Here is a 20,764-nt window from a genome sequence, read left to right as displayed (position 1 = left end):
CGTGTGCTGTTTGCGGCCACCACCCCACCCAGACCTCAGACGATGTACCACTCCCCACTATCGCACTTTCAGTGTCGGAGACATCCTGCTCTGCCTGTACTGATCTCCATCTGATGCCGCTGCCTCTACATGTATCACCAGGCAGGTTCCCTAAGCCAGATGGTATTCCAGCAGAACTGTTTAAGCAAGGAGGCAGAGAGTTGGAACAAAGGCTTCTGAAAATGGTCACCAGAATATGGGAAGAGGAGAAAATGACCCAACAATTCAAAGAGGGTATCATATGTCCCATATACAGGGTGTCCCAGCTATCTTGTCCACCCAAAATATCTCTGGAACAATAACAGCTATTGGAAAACGACTTTCACCGGTATCAATGTAGGACTGGGGCCCATGAATGTACATATTTGGAAACATTCTAAAACGAAAGCATATGTGTTTTTTAACACAAACTTATGTTTTTTTTAAATGGACCTCCTATATTTTTTCTTCAGCAATCCATAGCATGACAAAGCACATACACAATGGCGTTGATTGCATCGCAATATTCCCATTACATCCCGAGATATTGAGACGCGAAGTTGACGCTTGAAACACCCGACATGCGCTGCTAGCGTACGTCCTGAGGCTCAGGCGTGAACCCCATGCTGCCCGTAATCGCGATGTGATTGACATGCGTAATCACACTTCCATACTTATAAAGAGGTGCGAAACGAATAATACGGTCTGCTGCCATCCTGCATTAACGTCGTACAATCCAGCAGGTATTTATCCCATAGGCTAGGGGTGATGCGGTTCTGTAACATATCTATGTACCGCAACGTTAGTCACAAAGTTAACTTCGCTTCTCGTTAATCCGTTACTAAAACGGTAATGCCGTTCAACGTTAAAACTTTACTTTACTGTAGATCTAGCGCAAGTGATAGTTAATCATTCACTCGTAATAGAAAAATTCATGTTGATGGTTTTAGTGAAACGAGCAAGTGGACTAAAAGTTTTACCATTGTTTAGGTAAAAATGTTTTGATTTAGGAACTTCAGGTAGGACATAGAAGATGAATGTAAACATGTTTAACCAGCTAGTTTTATTATCACATAATTATCAATGTTATGTTTATCTAATGCGTTAAATGACAAATTGTTGCAAACAAATGTTTCTTAACATCACTGGGTAAAATGGCCCTTTGTAGAAACTTCCACTATGATACCAGCACTACATACTAAACATAGCGTTCACATCTCATGCTCAAAGTGATGCCCATTGGCTTGCATACATAGGGTCACTCTGCGGATGAAGGATGCCCTACTTCGTGCTACTGTTTCCTCTTTGATGGCTGTACAAGCATCAATAATGTGTTGCTTCATGTCGTCTGGTGTTGTTGGTTCATGTTGGTAAATAGTATCCTTCACTGCTCCCCAAAGAAAATAATCCAGCGGTGTAAGGTCCGGAGATCGGGCAGGCCACCTACCTGGGCCACCTCGTCCAATCGACCTACCAGGGATCTTACGGTTCAGAAGTCGTCGTGCTCGTAAGGCGTTATGCGCAGGGCATCCGTCATGCTGATACCACATGACCATTCTCCGGTTCAGAGGTACGGTGTTCAAGAGAACAGAAAGATTGTGTCGTATAAATCTAGAGTATTGTCTGCCATTTTGGATGCCATTTATAAAGAAAGGTCCGATAATGGTATCTCCAATAATCCCCATGCTGCCCGTAAAACACAAAACATTAACTTTCCACGGACGTTGATGCTCTACTTGATGGAGCCATTTTGGATTGTCTGCAGAGCAATAATGCATATTTTCTGGTAAACCTTCCGGGATGTAAGGCCGTGGTCCATGAAACTCTTCAGCTCCTAACGTTTCGTCCAGAGCTGCGCTGGACATCTTCAGAGGTGTGTTTCTCCTCTGGTGAGTCTTGCCGGAGGAGAGACACCCCTCTGAAGATGTCCAGCGCAGCTCTGGACGAAACGTTAGGAGCTGAAGAGTTTCATGAACCACGACCTTACATCCCGGAAGGGTTACCAGAAGATATGTCATCCGGTCGTGAAAGCCTTCATGCTATGAATAATGCATATTCCTCATATTGACAATTCCTTTGTTGGAGAATGATGCCTCGTCGGTAAAGAGAACATCTGCCAAAAAATTTGGTTTAGTCAGAAGTTTTTGCTGAGCCTACTGACAAAATGTTACCCTATTGCGGAAGTCATTTACATGAAGATCCTGGTGTAAATGAACATGGTAAGGATGAAATTTATGACGTTTAAGAATACGCTGTGCACTTGATTTCGACACAGCAACTTTACGTTCAATTTGACGTGTGCTGATTTGAGGATTCACAGCTATGGTAGCGAGCACAGCAACTTCAGCACGTTCATCTGTGCGTGTTCTAGGACGATGTCGAGGTCTTGGATTTAAGATGATGATGATTGGTGTTTTAGGGCGCACAACAGCGAGGTTATCAGCGCCCGTCTTGGATTTAAGCTTCCCGTTTCACGTAGACGAGATGTGAGACGACCAAACATCCGGCGCGAAGGCGATGGCTTGTCAGGGAATCGTCTTCTGTACAGTCGTTCTGCCTGAACAGCATTTCGTCCACCTACAACAGGGTACAGTACAGGAATGTAGAGTACGGTAGAAAACAGACACTCGTGATGACTGGGTGTTGTGTGATGTCCTTAGGTTAGTTAGGTTTAAGTAGTTCTAAGTTCTAGGGGACTGATGACCATAGCTGTTTAGTCCCATCGTGCTCAGAGCCATTTGAACCAGTTTTGAGAAAACAGACATAGTAACTTAATAATCATAATGTTCGCTAACAGTGCTATCAACAAACAAGCAATCTCATAACGTATTTCCCGTCAACATACATTCTCCATAGATCAGCAGCATTTCTACCATATCTTCATGTGCGTACATTACACTGTACAGTATAAGTTCCACAACACAACGTTTATTCACAATGTGTGCTACCTCCGTGCCGTCACTAGATTACTCTGATGCACGACTATACTGGCAAGCGGTGTACTGCACGTCAAAGCAACAACAAATGGGGTGCTCGGAGGGTGGTGGAGTACAGGAGTTTGCATGGGTCGCAAATCATAAACAAGGCGAAGTTGTAACTGTGGCAGTAGTGGGAACCACGTTGGACACTTAACTAGGTAGAGCCAGGCCCTGCGCGACAGTCACAATGGGTCATATAACGCATTAGATAAACCTTATTTTGGGTGTGCAGGATAAACAAGACAACCTGACGGGTGTACACCGATCGGTACTGGTTCATATTGTGTACGTAGATACGTAAAACGTGCAAGAGGGAAACCATTATGTGTTTACGAGAGTTGATGGCAGCAGACCGTATTATTCATTTCGGACCTCTTGATAAGTATGGAGGTGTGATTACACATGTCAATCACATCGCGATTATGGGCAGCATGGGGTTCATGCCTGAGCCTCAGGACGTGCGCTAGCAGCGCATGTCGGGTGTTTCAAGCGTCATTCGTGTCTCAATATCACGGGATGTAATGGGAATATTGCGATGCAATCAACGCCATTGTGTATGTGCTTTGTCATGCTATGGATTGCTGAAGCAAAAATATAGGAGGTCCATTTAAAAAAAACATAAGTTAGTGTTAAAAAACACATATGCTTTCGCTTTAGAATGTTTCCAAATATGTACATTCATGGGCCCCAGCCCTACATTGATACCGTTTTCCAATAGCTGTTATTGTTCCAGAGATATTTTGGGTGGACAAGATAGCTAGGACACCCTGTATAAGAAAGGAGATAAGATGGAGTGTGGCAATTACAGAGGGAACACACTACTTAATTTGGGATATAAAATACTCTCTATTATACTATTCGACAAAATACTTGCAACCATACAGAGGGAGACGGGGCCGTACCAATGCGGATTCCTTCCTCAGAAGTCAACCATAGATCAAATATTCACCTTAAGACATATCCAGGAAACAACAAACGAATTTGGAGTTGGCATACATCACCTCTTTATAGGTTTCAAAGCAGCTTATGATAGCATAAATTGAGAGCAGTTATATCAAGCTCTAGATGAAGTGGGAATTTCTGGAAAGTTGGTAAGGCTGGTGAGAATGACAATGAGCAAAACACAAGGTAGTGTAAGAATAGGAGGAATGATGTCCAACACATGAACATTAAAAATGGAGTGTGACAAGGGGATGCATTGGCATGCCTTCTCTTTAATGCCGCCCTGGAGAAGATGATGAGAAACACAACCCTTCTGAACAGAGTAACGATCTTCTATAAATCGGTGCAGATACTGGGCTACGCAGATGACATAGATATAATAGCAAGAATCCAAAAAGCAATGGAAGAGACATTTACAGCTCTTGAACAGCCCAGTAGGAACATGGGGTTAATTATTAATGAACAAAAAACAAAATATATGGCAGCTGGAAAAGCATATAGAGAAAATATGCCAAATTCAATAACAATAGGCAATTATACATTTGAAAGAGTTGAACATTTCTAGTATCTGGGCTTGACAGTTACACATCTAAATGATACCTCCTTTGAAATTAAGCAGAGATTAATACTGGGGAACAGAACCTATTTTGCCCTAACAAGACTTCTATCCTCAAGGCTCCTGACTGGTACCACGAAATTAACTATGTATAAATCACATATATGACCAGTGCTTACATATGCATCTGAAGCCTGGACATTAACAACTAAAGGTATTGAAACACTGGATGCATTTGAAAGAAATGTACTTAGACGAATTATCGGCCCAATCTGCGAAAGAGGAAGATGGAGGAGGAGATACAACCATGAGTTGTATACAATACACAAAGACCAAGCCGTCAGAAGGATAGTGAAATCATCCAGACTGAGGTGCGCGGGAGATGTGGCTCGCATGAATAATACAGAAGTACCAAAAAGAATATTACAAGGAAAGCCAGGAGGGCAGAGAGGACATGGTCGGCCAAGAGCCAGATGGGCTGATGTAGTAATCAAAGATCTTAGGAAGATGGCTATAGAAACTGGAGAGTATTGGCAAAGGACCGAGAGAGATGGAAGGAAATTGTAGAAGAGGCCAAGGCTCATCATGAGCTGTAGAGCCAACAAAGAAGAAGAAGTAAAGTATGGAATTCCTTTTGGATTGTTGATGATGAAGTCAATAAATTAATTTGGTAACATTTGTGTTATGCACACTTTTCCCATTATGATAATTTTTATTTCCTTCTAATTTTTTTCCGTGAATTATTGTTAATGTATCGATTAATTCATGCAAGTCGTTTTTCCAGATATATCCAACTGGTATTCGATTGTATTTTTTAATAAAACCCTCACCTTTTTTTCTGATCTGAGTCTGAAGAAGCTGAACATGAGTCAACTGGTTGTAATTTCATAAAATAGACCCCAACGATTTCATTTATAAAATTCTTGTTTTTAATACCTAAGCCTCATTTTTATTTTATTTGGAGCCTTATCAGAATATATTGCTCCTGAATGGAACAAAATATCTGCATTATGTTATTAATCAATACTATCAAATTTTGAACCCTTATCATGTGTAACAGACTATTTTTTAGTTAGTTCCTCAGGCCACCTGTAGAATTACATATTTTTTCACTAATAGTTAATTTATCTCCATTGAACTGGCTTCGCAAGGAACCAAAATATTTAAAGTAATTGACAAGTCACAAACAAAAACTTTATTTTCATTATTGATGATATAACCCAACAATCTTTCACTTACATTTATTTTCTATTGTTTTATTCTTCATTTTTTATTGTTTTAACATTATATTCTTTTTTCTCTTCCTAACATTTATTCAATGTTATCTGTATTCAGATTCACTTCGTGGGTGATCATATTTCTTAATTGCTGGTATTTAATTAGATTCTTCTAAATAGTGGTGGGAACAAACATTTTTTACCTTCCCTGCTTTCATCAATGGCTGTCAGTACTTTATCATATAAACCTTCAGTTTCTTGTTTTACTTGTTCCATTGCATCAGTTACTGGTTGATCTTGTTTCTTGTGTTTTTCAAAGTTTCCCTCTTGGTTGTTTTTCTATTTTTTAAAGTATTATTTCAGTTCCTTTCTCTTCTTTCTATATCTTATAGCTTTTTTAACAACTTCCTGGTAGTATTTTGCGAACATTTAGTGTAAACTAAGAACATTAACTAATTACTTTGTAATTTATGATGATGTTATCAAAAATTATTAATTTGGCGACCGTATTAACTTTCATTGAGTTTTCTAGTCATATCTATTGTAGATAATCCTAACTTATCCTCATTTCAATGTTTATTATGATATTCTTTATAATTACCAGACTCCAAGTCACCTTCAACCTTTTGAATATGTCTGAGCTAAATAAAAACAATCTATTCTTTGGTTTCTGATTCCGAGAATGAAATCACCAAATACTGCAAACGAATTATCTTGTCATTGATCCAATGGTATTATTTCATCATTATTTTAAGTAAAAGTAACAACATTCTCATTTTTTTGTCTTCTACTTTTTGGGACATTTGTATACTCTTTTGATATTTTGTCTGATCCCTGTAAACATACAGATGATTGACTTTACTCCATTTCAACCACCCAGAGCTTGGACATAATTGTAAATCATTAATGTTCTTTTTCAACATCCACTTGGTTCTATTCTCGCACATCAAATAGAATTAAGCAGGTTCTTAACAGGTTTAATTTTTTATTTCTTCTCTGCAATTCAGTTTTTTTCCCAATCAGTTTTCATTTATTAATAATATTTTTAGTAGTAGTAAATGTGATGCCTATTTCAGTTGAGTGGTAAGTTATCAGTTCTCAAAAAAAGATTGTCTTTACATGCATGAAACAGCCTTAGCAGTATCGCACTACTTCGTTTTTTACAATATTTTAATTTCCAAATATTACATCGAAAATTAATGATTTGTATTGTGATGGATAGACAATAGTAACTCCTGTTCGTCAGTATACCTTGAAAACCTTAGAAAAATTTACTCATTCAAAAAAACCCAAATATTCACATTAAGGGACACGAAATTTTACATAAAATTATTATTGAAAGTGACGTTAAGTTGTATATCGATGTAAATAATACTACTGGAAGTGTGGTTAGACTTAGTGGTCAGACTATTCATGATACTTAAAAAACTGTTGGTAATGATTTCCATAAAATTATTCCATTTGAATGAATCAGTATAAATTTGGCTGGTGCAATGTTTGTGAAGTATACTGGCCACTTCCATCTTGGAAATAATATTATTGTTTCATTCATGCCACTTGTGTATGAATCACATCATCCTACATTAATTCCAGATCACTATAAAATTGAGAACTTGTAAATAACTGTAAATGATGAAAGTGATAATTTGATTGACTTCAATGGTTATACTATACGTCATTTTAGAAATTAATTAATAAATTTTTAACTTTTAAAATGAGTAAAACTGAGAGTTATAAGTTCTACTCAATCCCTGTGGATGAGGAGACTAAAAATGACCTAAATCTTCCACAAAAAGGGCACAGAGTTAAAAATATTGGAGATGGTTGGATTAATTGGTCAATTGTATATGAGCTTCAGTATTATTGGAGCTGCATGTACAGATTAAGCAAGTATGATATAAAAACCAATAAAAAATTAGCATACAATTATGTGGCAAAGCTGTTCGAGATTATCACTGTAAAGAAGAGAAACAATAGTTTGTCTATGATGTAACACCTGTTTATTTCTTCATCTGTCCTTACATGATTGACATCATTGCTAGCCAATGACTTAACCATAGGACACATCTGTAAAGATAAAAAGTAAGGAAAATGAAGTTGGTTTTTCAATTGACTTGTTGAGTGGCATGTTCAAACATTATAAGTAGACTGAAGGTGGGGCTACAAAGACACATTTGTGAGTAGCCCCATTTTCTATCCACAATCAACTGAACTCCAAATCAATTTCACGCAGTCCATTCTTATTTTGAGCCAAACAAAAGAAAGAACAGAATTATCAACACAAAAATAAATAAAAATACAGTTAAAATACGTATCTTAACTGTATATTAATATAAATATAAAATTAGAAAACCATAACTCTCAACTGAATATGAAAATTAATGATTGTCAGTTACTCATAAATTTCTATCTGAAAGAAAAAACCTGTAATTGAAAAAAAATGTTTAGAGCACCTTTTATAAAAATAAACACTTTTTAATTTTTATTTTTTAAATTTTTTGTCCTCATCTTTTATTTTTTGTTGCATCATTCACTGTCTACAATGGACTAAATTTTCAAATCAATTACAAGCATGCCATTTCAATTTCGACAAAAATAAAATAAAAACAGAAATTCAAGAACAAAAATAGCTATTATTTTCTGTATATTTAGTTGTATCAAAATTATCAATCAATAATTCTGTATCTTCACAAAACTTAGTTTTTATATTTTAGAGATGACTATCTATATCTTGATAAAAAGTTCTGTATCTTCTTTATATTTTGGTTTAATAGTGAAAAGCATACTCAAATTCTTTTGATAAATTAAGTATAGGCATTCCAATATAGAGCTGTTTATGAATCAAAATTTTAGTTGATTTGTATAGATAGCTACTAAATTTTATAATTAATAATGTTTTATTCTTAACATTTGGTTTAGCTATTAATTTATTATATTTTTCAACTTCTGAGACTAATTTTAGACCTACTCTCTTTCTTCTACTTTCAATCTCTTTTCCAAATACAGCATTATTCATCAATTTGTAGCAGTATTTTTCATAATGGCTTTTTGCTTTCATTCTCATTTATATATATATATATATATATATATATATATATATATATATATATATTTAACCGGTCTGGTTATTTACATTTTAAAACATTATGATTCTATTTATTTACACTCCTAGACGCAGGTACTGTTTAAGATTTCTATAGTGAACAACACAATTATACTTATTATCTGAAGTAATTATACTAGAGGTTGAAAACACCGCTTCAGTTGTAAATTTATTTCATTATTACGATCGGTGTCACGCTCTCATAAGCCCATCCTCATGTGTCGCAACTGTGCTGTGGCCCCTGAGCACTGAGACGGACATGTAGTAGGCACGGTTTGCTACATATGAGGGTAGACTCCCTGTTCTCCTCTCATAGGCAGCAAACGGCGTCTAGTACAAGTTCTGCTCTCATAGGTAGATAATTGCGCCTATTACACGTCCACCACGGTGCTTGGGGGCCACAGCCCAGTTGTGACACCTGAGGATGGATTTATGAGAGCCCTAACCTGATCGTGATAATAAGAAAAAAGAAATTTACAACTGAAGCGGTATTTTCAACCACTAGTAAAATGCTCAGTCATGGATGTTCGTCCTACAGGAATGTTTGACGCTAAAATAATTAGTATTTCTTTCCAGTAGTGCCTTACAGAGTTTTATTTTCTAAGGCTAATGGTAACTGATTATGTATATCATGTAAATTTTTCGGATATTCAAAATCTACTGCAAAAACACATCCAATTTTAAAAGTGTTCGTCGTGTTACTTATTTTTCTTAGTGTTATAATTTTTTGTTCATTTCATGTAAATCGAACATATTGTAAATATTGGCTCCTAGCATAAACATGTAATTTATTTCCATTTAAAATACTAAATAATTTGATATTATAGTTTTATCAAAATTTTCCACTGTTATTTTTTCGCTTTAGCATATAATTCTTACAAAATTTCGATATACCACCTCTTATTCTTTTCTAATTATTAACATCGGTTCATATTTATGTAATAATGGACTCATTTGCTTACTTTATTTGAACATAGCAACAAAAGTAAAACCAAGTGCTATATAAAACAAAGATGGGCCTAACTCATGGGTTTCTACACAAGTATTTCTATGTTTTATAAAACTATCAGCTAATAATAAAACGTTGATTTGAAGTAATAAATCATGATGTTTTACCAAGATTATTCATACTAATTTTTCTTCAACAAATTGTGCATGTTTATAATCTTCTTTATTAATATCAGATTCAATTAATGTCTTATAAATTTATTTTGGTAGGCGTTTGGTTTCTTCAGATTTTTTCCAGTTATCCATATAATCTTAAGGATAAGGATAAACTGGTTTTCTAGTAAATAATTTACTCGTTCTTTTGGAAAAAATTTTCTAATAATCTTTATTTGATATTTCTTTAAATTTCATGAACATTTATGAAGCCTAAAAAGCAAAAGTCAAAATATATCAGAGTATATCAATAAATCTGGTTTTCGGGTTTTACCAAAACAAATATATTTCTTTCCATTATTTGGCGTTAAATGTATCTCTTTTTCATTGTAACCAAGTTATTTTACAAATAAATATGATTTACATCCTGATAAATTTTATAAATAAATTGGTTCAAAACTAAGTTTTTAGTTCTAGATCACAATTATTGTGCAATTCATTTGTATATTTTGCACTAAAATGACCTTTCTTATTTTTTGTGTAATGTTTTTCACATTAGAGGAAAATTTAGATTTTGCATGTCTAGATTGTTCTTCGCTGTTATTGGTTTGATTTCTTCAGTTTTAGATTAAATTTCATCAATTTTTTAATCATTTCTTTCATATATTTAACAAAATTTTTATTAGATTATTTTTATGGCCCATTTATATATTTCATAAGAGATCTTTTGGTTCACATTCTTCATATTTCGTTGAAAAAGATTCAGTATTTATTTTTTAATTCTATTTTATTTTTGTTGTTAATTTTATGCACATCTTTAAAAATTTCTTTCTATAACTTATTATGAAAGTAATTCTCTACTAATTCTATATTATTATAAATTAATTTAAATATTTTTATCAATTTGCATTTGGCCAACAGTTTTTCATCTGTAATAACGATCAGAGTCAGCATAAACAACAAAACAGACGTTTCGAGTGTACTTATAATTATTAAATTCTATCTACAGACTTTTTTTACTAACTCTACTCCCACTGCCATATTATGGGACAATTATGTATTTGATTGACTAAATTTTCTTTATTACTAAAATGTAATACATATATCACAAATAATTTCCGACTGTTTAGGTTTCGAGGTTTGGGGTGTAGCAAATTGAGATAGGTCTTTTATTCAATGGTAGCATGAATTATTTTCTTCTATGAATCCTAATAAACTAAATTGTTTTCTATCTACTCTTCAAAATTCTGCTGTATATAAAGAATATACCTGATATACTTAAAGAAAAGCTAGAAAACTAAAATATACCTTATAGCACTGTAATCCCAATTTTTGAAATATCGCCAATATAGATTACTACATTTTTATATTTATTAACTCTTTGTGGATTATTATTTATATAAGACAATGCAGAGTTTATAGCCCATAAACCACATTTTTTATCATTATTTTTGACATTAATACAAAATTAATCTTTTATTTTTTTTTGTAGTTCCACATAAGTTGAACCTAAGGTGAACCTAACAATGGAATACATCTATTAATTGTAAATTGTATTCTGTTAATTGTGTTTAATGTTCATCCCCAAATAAGAGCTTGAAAATTAATGAGCTTTGTGATAATTTCTTGTGGCACATTCTTAAAATGTTTGATCATGTCTTTTGTGCAGTAATTATATAATTTGGAGTTAGATGTCCATATGCTTAAACTTCATTGTTTGTATTTTTCATTCACAAGACAAATTAAGATTTAATTTTAAACTTTTAAATAGTCTTAAATTCTCTCAAACTGCTTTCGTCATTCATGGTTTCGCGGCATTTAGTGAATGATTAGGATCAGTTCAGATTATATTGTTTTCGCAAAATGTATTTTTTAATGTTTTTAAATGTTTTTCTTCAACTAAATGGTAATTAACTGTTGATCTAAAATGGTAATTTAAAAAAACCATCACTATTTCCAGTGTCATAAAAAGTTAATGGCTCTGAGATTTTTCTCTTTCTTATTAAGTTTTAAATTATAAATAAAATTCTATTTCAAATATTAAATTTATAATGTCTAAAATAGAAATATCATGAGGTTGATTCATATTGAAAATAACTGCAAAAAACGTCATGAGCCTGCCATTTAATATATTTGTGAATTCTAGATCGAAAAACTTATTAATTATATTTCCTGTATATTTTAGATTAGCAATCGCTTCTTCAAGGAATTGAAACAAGTATTCATCAATTAGTTTCTTATACCATATTAGCTAAATAATTTTAAATTCACTGTTGAGTGCCAAACAAATTCTTTTTCCATAGCCGATTTTTATATTTCACAGTGTAATATTACATATAAATTGAATTTAAACTGGCTTTTTATACAAAAAATTGGAATAGTTTTCAGTATACATAATCACTTATATGCAAAAACTATTATTTTATTACACAAGTTCATTAAAGGGGTAAAAACAACATTTGGTAGTACTCATTTTTTTAAGAAAAAATGTATTGCATCTTAAAAAATTAAATTTATTAGTTCTTAACTTAAGAAATAAATATTTACTAGATTTTTAAACACGAATTATTACATATTTCATATAAGAGAATTTCTTAGTTTGTGAATTCAGGAATGTACATCCCACTACTTTTCTAAAATTTCATGACTTTATTTTAAGTCTAATATTACCATTTTTAATAAATTATCCATCTATTATATATTTTATGAAATAAATGTTTATTAGATATTAAAAATTCATATTTATTTAAATTTTTCCAGCCAAAAATTTATTAGGAGGTTTATGAACGAGTTTTTTTAGTTTGTGAACTTGACAACGTGAATTCCATTGTTATATATAGTCCCACATCTTTATATTTTATTCTAATACTACCATCTTAAAAGTAATTAAAATCATATCCAATAATAATTTTATTATATCGATATGGAAGAAAATTTTAAAATTTTTATCAAGTTCTAAACAAATTTTTTCAACACATCCCGTATTTAAATATTCACAGCTGGTAATGTTATATAAATATTTAATTCAAACTCACCAATTTTTTAAACAAATTAGAATTTTTACATTGCTAACTTAATTAACAAATGATTTCATTGCTATGTAGAAAAATTATCTCAAAATTTTAAATGGGGTATATCAAAATTATTTTACATTAATTATAACATTTATAAATTATCTGGAGCTCTATTAAAATCTATCAAATTACAATATTCATTTATTTCTTAAACTGGAAAACGTTTATTATAAACTGGAAGAAATAACGGATATTGGAGTACATAAATTAGAGGAAAATCAAACTACAAATTACATTTAAAAGAAGCAATGCATTACTTTTTAATTTAAATAGTTAAATTATTTCATATTAATAAAATTTATTTAATTAAATATGATGCAAAATTGAAACTAAATATAAGAATTCCCGAGAACAATTTACAAAATGAAAATGGTAACCTTTTGCTGAATTATATTCAATATGCAGTAATAGGACGAAATTGAAATGGTAATCCTACATTAACGATTGTTAGTTAATTTTTAGCTCCAGGATTGTTAACCTGGGTTAAAGTTTGTCTATTTGTAGAATTTTCTAAAAGATTAAATCCATCACAGTAGTAAGAATTTTAAAAAAATGTGAGAAAAAATTGAACTTAGGTTTAACGAAAAATTTGTACTTCTATTTATATAACGTGAAAAACATATGATTAGACGAATGTGTAGAAAATTCAGTTGATTTACTTGATGATTTTATTCTTGAAAATCAAGACATTGTAACAAAATATTTGTGCTAGTCAAAGGCAAAATCGAATATATTGTTTTATTTAGCACCGTTATATTCAAAAATCCAAAAGAATTAGTTAGATATTAATTTAATTTTCGTATATTTTTAGACAAGATGATATGAATTTAACTATAAATGTCATCAATTTTTCACAATGCAAAATTTGATGTTACTGAAGAAATGTGTACAAAGTGTTGCAATAATGATAAATTTGGATTAATTGGAGTAGAGATGACTAGAAAGTCTAATAAAGCGACATACAGATATCGAAAACAAAAAAATTTTTGACACCATCAACATAACAGAAAATGTTCAAGATTTTAAACGTATTACCGTTAAACATTATTGTTAAACAACTTTTTAGCAACATAAATAAAAGGAAAAATGTTAAGACCTTGCTAACAGTTTAAATGGTCAGCAAGATGTAGCTTGATAAAAAATATAATATTTCATATGGAAATAATAGGATTAAGGAAAAAACTTGAAGCTGATAAAGATCATTAATGAAATGCAAAGGAAAGACTGTATGTCAAAAATTTTCATTTGTTAAAAATTTGCATCAACAGCAGAAAGAGGAATAATGTATGAAAAACATAAAGTAGGAATTGGCCTGGATGATAATGGTTGGGTTCAATATTTTTTTAATAAGTTTAATAAGATTTTAATGAAAATTTTATGAATCTTTAATTTTATTCAAAAGGATATTTTAATATAAACTTTAAAATATTTTAATCTCAATAACTGACAAATTTTACAATTGTTTACACTTTCGGCTGAATGATAAAACTAAAACTAAAGCAATTATAATTAAACTAAATAATCAACAATTAATGAGTATTGATAACTTTTAACTCATGCACCAAAGGAAAAAGAGATAAGAAATTTACTTATAACATAACGAGTCCCCATTTGTGATAAAAATTATTGAACATCTTATACATGAAGAAAAACCATTTTCTAAATAAACACATGTAAGTTCATTTTGGGCTAGATTCAAGAAGTACAGTACAGTAGTTGCCACAGTAGTAGAATAATAAATAAAAATCATAAAGTTAAATAATTTGAACAACAAAAAACATAATTTAGCAATGGGAAAAAAGAAGCTTGATTGAAAAGTTTCAAGAAATTATAAGTGAAAACAAACTATTACCAAATTTTTATGTAGAAAATCTTGTGAAAGAAATTAAAAATTAAACATTGTTGAGGCATTTTTAAGATTAATGAATATCCTAGCAATTCAAAAAATATAGTTAATTTAGATATTTTAAGTAATATTAAAACATTTGAATTTGTAATTAGAAAACAAATAATTCAAAAGTTCTTTTCGATTAATTTGAGGGTAACAACCATAAGAATTAATTAAATATTTGGGAAAAAATTATTTATATAATACCATTTAATGAATACAATATTTAGATGAATTTATATTTGTTCATTTTCATGTATTTGTGTTAAAACTAATATCAGAAAATTATAAACTTGAAGATAATTTAAATTTGATAAATGTATATTTTTGGAATGAAAAAAATAATATTTGGAGAATTTTAAAAAAAACTTGCTAACTAATGTTAATACAAAAAGTAGGTGAAATAGAATCCAAAATTAATAAAGAATTGGAATCAAAAATATATAGCCATTAATTAGAAAAAATTAAATATGTAATATACTCAAGAACAGAAAAATTTGTTACATGTGAATTAAAAATCAATTCAAAAATATAATAGTAAAACAGAAATATAAATTAATAGAACAGAACAAAAATTAATGCAAAACTAATGAACATGAATTAGAAGAAATTAAAAATTGTGTGGTTCTAAAAATATCAAATTTAGTTAGTCATTAAGTACAAATACAACCAAAAATTTGAAAACTAATTTGACATAGATTAGATAAAAAATAAAAAATAAAATAGCTCTAAAAAGAGGGAATTTTTTATACAATCTCAGAAAGATGTGAAAAAATTGTATGCATAAGTTTCAATTTCTTTTCTTCTCAAGGTAAAATATGAGTAGAAGTGAGTGGCCCAATTGATAATTATACTGCAGTTATCAAAATATTACTTTAATAACAGATATACAATTTTATATTAGTACTGTAGAAAATTTTCTTTTAGTGAAATTTAACTTTATATAAATGACTAAGTTTAATCACCTTACAGACTATCATATTAGATGTCTAAAATGCGAAAATTTTACTGGAACACGTTTTACAAATAGAACTGCAACTAAAAAAATAAAATTTGTTAAGAAAGTTGTAGGTCATGGCTTAAAACATAGTTATATTTATGAAAAAACGGTTATTATATCACCTAAAGCAATAATAAAAGCTTTTAAATGGAGAAATGTTATTTGTTTTATTATAGACCATATATGTCAAGCAAATTTAGTAGGAATCGATTCAGCAAAATTAAAAAGAATTTCAAAAATCTGCTTCAGCTATTCCAGTTAAGGATAAACTAGTAAATATACCACCAAATTTTGAAAAATTGTTATACCAAAGATCTCCAAGAAATTTACAAACAAATAACAGTAAGGAATTTAATAATAAATATTTTCAAAAACTTAAGAAAAATAAAATATTAATGACTATTCAACATTTACTGAATTACAAGCACCTGACTTTGAAATATTTAATAGAACATTGAAAGACGACAAATGGAATAACTTAACTCAGAAGAAAATTAGAAATGGTTTGATTTATATTCTAAATTAATTGGTGAATATAATATTACAAAAAAGATCAACAATGAAAATGACCCAAAAGAATATTTGCAAAAACATTTTACTGCAGGCTGTTTACACAAACATTTTAAACTACTAATCCTAAATAGAAAAATGGTGGTATGGTATGAATAAGTAGATTGAAAGACTACACAGCTAATCTGCCAAACGAAAGTTTTGGAATTGAAACTGTTAATTATTCTAATCTCATCACATACAAATCAAGAGATTTTAATGGAGGGGAACTTCATAAAGTAAACATCCAGATGTATATATATATGTCATGGAAAACGTTATAAAAAAGGAAGATGATAAGTTTTTGGTTAACAGCTTGGTTTTGATAGTTCTCATAACAGTCTGCTTTCCATATTTAATGCTTTAAAATATATTTTTAATAAATTTTTATCTTTATAAATGAACAAAATTGATATCTATCAATTTCATTCTTTTCTAGTCAATGAGAAAACTGAAAAAAAATCATGTTCCTAATGAAGGTGTAGAAGTTAACATTAATATTTATGATGGTTGGGTTCATCCTAATAACGTTCTATTAAAATCGTTCAAACTGATGGTTCAGATTATCCTACATATGACACAAAACCTAATAAAAAGTTAATCGATAACTGTGTTTCAAAATTATTGGATTTCATAACTATAAAGATAATAATATTTTATGAAGAATTAATTTCTTCATGAGTTTTATTAAACTGAACTTTGTGTGGAAGGACACATACTCAATAGCAGGAAAACAAAATGTAATGAAAATTAAATACTTAATCTCATATTGGTTTTTTAAAAGTCTATAAAGAAATAATGTTGGAAGGAGATTTAGCTGTTATTTTTAGTTCAAGTTCAAATGATCGTATTCTTAGATGCTCTGACGAAAATAACGCTGTAATAGAAATAAAGGATATATTACCAAGTGAAGGAATAACTGTTATTGGAAATATGGATATTAGAGTACCTATTGTTAAATATAACCCTAATTACGAACTTCAAATAGAACAAGAAAGATTAAAAATCCTAAAATACCAATACCTTTCTTTGAATTACAAACTATAGAGATCGATGGACTAAGTAATAAAAATAATTTTAATACATATAAGAAATCACTATAATTCAACAGAGTAACTTTTTTTGTTCTTTTTCAAAAAAAGAAAAAAATAATCAAGTATTTGAGTCTTCTTTAATTGATAATTACAGAATATTAATTTTAAATATGGTATAACTGAAATTTTTCCTCAAGGAATGCGGAATTTAAATCTCCCAGAGGATGTTTTAAAAGTTTAGAATTCATTTCATGATTTTAAACGAGTAACATAATTAAAAAGAGATATAGTTATAAATCCATATGACTTCATTTCAAATTATCCTATTTAAATATGACTTAAAGTACAAATATTATGGCGGCATAAAAACAATTATGGAATTATGTCCTCCTTTTAATGATAAAATTCCTAATGATATATTAAACCTATACAATTTTTAAAGAGAAAATAGTTTAACTAATGATATTCAAAATACAATACTGTATGTTTTCAATCTTTAGATTTTTTTGAGTATTGATCGATAATATAATGAAAGTAATATACATACAGATGAATGTAATTATTAAAATAAAAAGGAAAAATTTGTTTATATTATAAAAATTTATTTTCAAAGATTTTACATTTTCTTATATGCAGTTTTTTCTTTCAGATAAAAGTTTATAGCTAACTGATAATCAATCATTTACATTTTCAGTTTAAATATATGATTTTTCTGATTTTTTATTGATTATTAAATTTGGTAAAAATATGTTTTAATAATTTTTATTTATTTTTGGTTATAAAATTATTTTTTATGTTATTTTCGTCAAAATTAAAACTGTGTGCTTGAAATTGATGTGAAATTCAGATGACTGTAGTAGACAATGGGCCTGCACACAAAATATTTGCTGATAGACCCATTTTCCTTCACCTTAAGGAAATGAATTGGGAAGGGGATATTACTATAAGTTTTACTTGGAGTTCTAGTGCAAACGATGACATTCTTAGATGGGCTGATAATGAAGAAGCTGGTGTTCAAGATATGACTACACTTCCTAAGGAAGGCAAAATTGTTGTTGAATCAATGGAAATCTGTGTTTCTGTGATTACATATGAACAAGAATTTTCACTCGAGGCAGAGCAAGAAAGAAAAAAAAAGAAGATTCCCATATCTTTCTTTGTACCACAATCTATAGATATTGCTGGACTGAATGGAAAGAGAAATTTTGAGCTAGATATCAGCAATTAATATAATTCTGCAGAATTTTATATGTCTTATTTTATTTTTGTTATGATTGTACTAACTGAAAAACTAATCAGGGGATTGTTTGATCACATCAAACAACAGGATATCTATGTAAACAATGGAAGACATGAACTTTTTTCTCAAAAAGCATGGAATCTAAATCCACCAAGCAATTATCTGAAGGCATGGGATATTTTCTGAGATTTTAAGCACGTTACATGACTGAAAGATGATGTTAACATCAGTCCATACAGTTCCAAAACAAATTATTCCATCTTTGTCAAAAATGTATTAAGAAGAATGAATGTATTGCCCATACAGAAAACGACAATGAAGCTGAGTGCCACATTCATAGTGAAAGACATTTGACATATGATGGTCAGCATACCATTTTGAGTACAAATTTTTAATTACACACATCAAAAAAAGTTTTGCATCGCCTCAGTTCTGAGATTTCCCGAACCTGTAGAGAAAATTGGAATAGAGATCAACATAAACATCATTTCCGCCCTTTTTATTGTTCATAAAAACCACACATTGCATATTGGACCACCAAACAGTGAGACTTTCAGAGGTGGTGGCTCACATTTTTGTACACACTGGTACCTATTATACCCAGTGGCCCGTCCTCTTGCATTGATGCATAACTGTGTTTGTTGTGGCGTACTATCCACAAAGTCATCAAGACACTGCTGGTCCAGATTGTACCACTTCTCAATGGCGGTTTGGCATAGATCCCTCACAATGGTTGGTGTATCACGTCGTTCATAAACAGCCCTTTTCAGTCTATCTCAGGCATGTTCGATAGGGTTCATGTCTGGAGAACATGTTTGCCACTCTAGTCGAGCGATGTCATTATCCTGAAGGAAGACATTCACAAAATGTGCATGATGGGGGCGCGAATTGTCGTCCATGAATACGAATGCCTCGCCAATATGCTGCCAATAGAGTTGCACTATCGGTAAGAGGATGGCATTCACGTATCGTACAGCCGTTACGGCGCCTTACATGACCACCAGCGGCGTACGTCGGCCCCACATAATGCCACCCCAAAACAGCAGGGAACCTCCACCTTGCTGCACTCGCTGGACAGTGTGTCTAAGGCGTTCAGCCTGCTGGGTTGCCTCCAAACACTTCTCCGACCATTGTCTGGTTGAAGGCATATGCGATACTCATCGGTGAAGAGATCATAATGCCAATCCTGAGCAGTCCATTCAGCATGTTGTTGAGCACATCTGCACCGCGCTGCTTGGTGTCGTGGTTACAGAGATGGACCACGCCATGGATGTCGGGAGTGAAATTGCGCATCATGCAGCCTATTGCGCACAGTTTGAGTCGTAACACGACGTCCTGTGGCTGCACGAAAATAATTATTCAAAAATGGCTCTGAGCATTATGCGACTTAACTTCTGAGGTCATCAGTCGCCTAGAACTTAGAACTAATTAAACCTAACTAACCTAACGACATCACACACATCCATGCCTGAGGCAGGATTCGAACCTGCGACCGTAGCGGTCGCTCGGTTCCAGACTGTAGCGCCTAGAACCGCACGGCCACTCCGGCCGGCAATAATTATTCAACATGGTGTTGTTGCTGTCAGGGTTCCTCAGAGCCATAATCCGTAGATAGCGGTTATCCACTGCAGTAGTAGCCCTTTGGCGGCCTGAGTGAGGCATGTTGTTGACAGTTTCTGGCTCTCTGTATCTCCTCCACGTCCGAACAACGTCGCTTTGGTACACTCCGAGATGCCTGGACATTTCCCTTCTTGAGAGCCCTTCCTGGCACAAAGTAATAATGCGGACGAGATCGAGCCATGGTATTGACCGTCTAGGCACGGTTGAACTACAGAAAACATGAGCTGTGTACCTCCTTCCTGGTGGAATGACTGGAACTGATCGGCTGTTGGACCCCCTCCGTCTAATAGGCGCTGCTCATGCATAGTAGTTGACATCTTTGGGCAGGTTTAGTGACGTCTCTGAACAGTCAAAGGGACTGTGTCTGTGATACAGTATCCACAGTCAACGTCTATCTTCAGAAGTTCTGGGAACCATGGTGATGCAAAACTTTTTTTGATTTTT

Source organism: Schistocerca cancellata, chromosome 4, assembly GCF_023864275.1.
Source record: "Schistocerca cancellata isolate TAMUIC-IGC-003103 chromosome 4, iqSchCanc2.1, whole genome shotgun sequence".
Classification (NCBI taxonomy): domain Eukaryota; kingdom Metazoa; phylum Arthropoda; class Insecta; order Orthoptera; family Acrididae; genus Schistocerca; species Schistocerca cancellata.
This window is presented reverse-complemented; position numbering follows the sequence as displayed.